The following is a 2,668-nucleotide window of genomic DNA, read 5'->3' on the forward strand; positions in this document are numbered from 1 at the left end:
CTCTTACTTTGCACTTTAGAGACACTTTGTGTTTCTCAGAGAAGAGCAACCATGTGACACTGAAGCTCGTGGGTCTGATTTATTTCACGTCACATCACGGTCCCAAGCTCCAGCCATTTTCCCACACGTGACTCAAGTTTATCCTTCTTCCTGGCTGTGTAGTACTTCAAAGCACCCTCTCTCAAAGCCGCCCTGTTCTCCTGTTTGATGAGCCACCTTACCAGTAAAAACATCCCAAATGACCACCTCGGAGGGTTAATCTCATGCCTCACACGGCTGCCTTCCACAAACCACCGGGTGGGGTGCACCACCTCCGGGGACCTGGCACTGTCACCAAGACAGAGAGACAACTTCCTTTTTCTATAACCTGCTGGGGAAGTAACTATGGAACTCCAAATAGGTCACAGGGGACCGCGACTTGGTAGATCTGAATGTTTGTTGCTTAGGACAGGGTCTTGTTTATATGGTTCAGGCTGGCCCTGAACTCACTGTGTAGCCAGGGCTGGCCTCAAATCCACAGGGATCCTCCTGCCTCAGCCTCGCATATTTGCGGGCTGCATCTCAGCACACAGACTGCATTGTAATGGAACGAAACCCCAGGCACCAGCCCGGCCACTTAGGGCCATTTGTAGCCTCCGATGGAACCGAAAGGCAAATGCATTTCCACTTAAGAACTCGAAAGTCAGACCCAAGAAATGCCACATCATGCCCTACCCGAAGCAGGGCGGCGGCCGCGATGCCGGGAACACACATCCCCCGCTGAGATGCAGTGTGGGGAACACACCCCGGGTCAGTGCACGCCTGGACCTGTAGCTCTGGGAGGCTGAGGCAGGAGGGTCCCCCTAAGTTGGAGCCCAGTCCCGGCTCGAAAATATGAAATACCCAAAAGTGTTCAAGTTAAGGCCAAAGTGTTTCATGCTTGAGCAGTGGTTAAACAGCACAAGGGTGCTCCCTGCCCACCGCAGACAGGGTGATCAAAACACAGAAGGAATGTTTAAATTAAAAAAAATCAGTAATTACAGAAAAGACCCGACGCCATGAGCTCCTCTCCAACTTCCCCCCTTGTACGAGGAGATCCGCGGGGTCACGTATTTCATAAACTGAAATGATCGACACGTATTCCAACTGTACCCCATTAGCCAGGGCTGGGAAGAGGGGTAATTAGCAGTGCGAAGACTGCCAGCGAGGCAGATGGCCCTTAATGTTCAATTAACCGCAAAAGCCTTCCACGCTCTGACGGGACGGGCCAAGATTCACGGGGTGCCGGCGCCCCTGGGAGCCCGGGGCGCATCCGGGTAACAAGGAAGGATCTCTCCCTCCCCGGCTCTGGTTACCGCGGTTGCAGTTTACGAACCGTAGATAATGGGCTTGCCCCGGGGCTGTGGTCAGCTAGGAGATTTGTTTTCTTTTTCTCTTTCAAATACGGTCTTGGGTGTGAATCCAAGGTCTTTGTCACACTGAGCTACCTCCCTGCTCTTTGGCATTCTGATTTTAATTTTAAGATAGGGTCTCACTGAGTTGCCCCGGTAACACTACTCCAATTTGAGGTCCTCCTGCCTCAGCCTCCCGGAGGGCAGGGATCCACCAGGCCCGGCAGCAGGGGGCTGATTGTAAGAGGTGGAACACAGATTGAAACCAGCTAGTGGATTTGTTTTCACGTCTTGGGGGCTGAATCCAGGGCCTGTGCAGTGAGCTACGACCCCCCGGAAGCTCCTTTCAGTTTTTTAAATGTTGAAGCCAGGTCTGGCCAAGTAGCCCAGGCTGGGCTCTAATTCGCAATCCTCCTGCCTCAGCCTCCAAGAGGTCTAGCTACCAGGAGACCTGGGCCCGGGTGCAGCCCAGAGCAGCTCCAAGGTCCCCCGAAGTAGAAGAGATCGTGAGCACCTGGGAAGCATCAGGCCCCGCGCTGCCGGGCGGGAAGGCGGCCACCGGCTCCCTGAAGAGCTGCGGACAGCAAGGAAGAGAAGTCCCAAGGCTGCAGCAAGCAAACGGCAGCCCCCCCACGCCTGCAACTGCAAGGAGGCGAGGCCACGCCCCGGCAGACCGGTGTGCGAGGCGTTCACCACGGAGACGGTGGACATGGGGCTGGCGCTGTGGGTGGTGACCGTCCACGTCCTGCCGAACAGTGTCACAGTGAGGGCGACCAGGACCCCGGCTGGGGAAGGAAGAGACAGAATCCCTCGCTCGTCCTGGAGGGATGGAAGACCAAGCAACACGGGACAGGCACACCACACGCTGCGCAGCTTGGGATTGAAGGGAGAGACCGCCAAAGGCTGCCCATACCCCGAATCTCCATGGCCCACGCCACAAACGCTCTCACGACCAAGAATTTCGCTGCGGGGGACTGAGAATATTGCCCCAAGCGGAATCCCACATGCTGAGCCCTCACCTGAAAGTACTGGGGTCAGTGCGGGGGGCCTGGGGAGCTGCTGAGATCCCCGCCCCTTCCACCATGTGAGGACACGGAGAGAAGGGGCCCTCTGTGACCCAGGAAGCAGCCTCAGCAGACACGGGCTCTGCCACGCCTGGACCTCAAGCTTCAGCCTCCAGGACTGGGCCACCGAGCTCTGCTGTGTGTCAGCGCCCGGGCTGTGGGATTGCATATGGCGGCCCCCATGGACTAAGATAGGGAGAGACCAGCGCAGTGGACCTCAGCCTCCAGGACTGG

At 56.8% G+C, this 2,668-nt stretch overlaps 1 protein-coding gene across 1 annotated transcript in view; it reads right to left on the reverse strand.

Annotated features, from left to right (window-relative positions):
- Prkx (protein kinase, X-linked) overlaps positions 1-2,668 on the reverse strand; it is a gene marked incomplete at its 3' end in the record, with an annotated part of 60,259 nt that overhangs the window by 49,507 nt on the left and 8,084 nt on the right.

This window comes from Chinchilla lanigera, unplaced genomic scaffold, assembly GCF_000276665.1.
Source record: "Chinchilla lanigera isolate Chin_1 unplaced genomic scaffold, ChiLan1.0 scaffold00098, whole genome shotgun sequence".
NCBI classification, from domain to species: domain Eukaryota; kingdom Metazoa; phylum Chordata; class Mammalia; order Rodentia; family Chinchillidae; genus Chinchilla; species Chinchilla lanigera.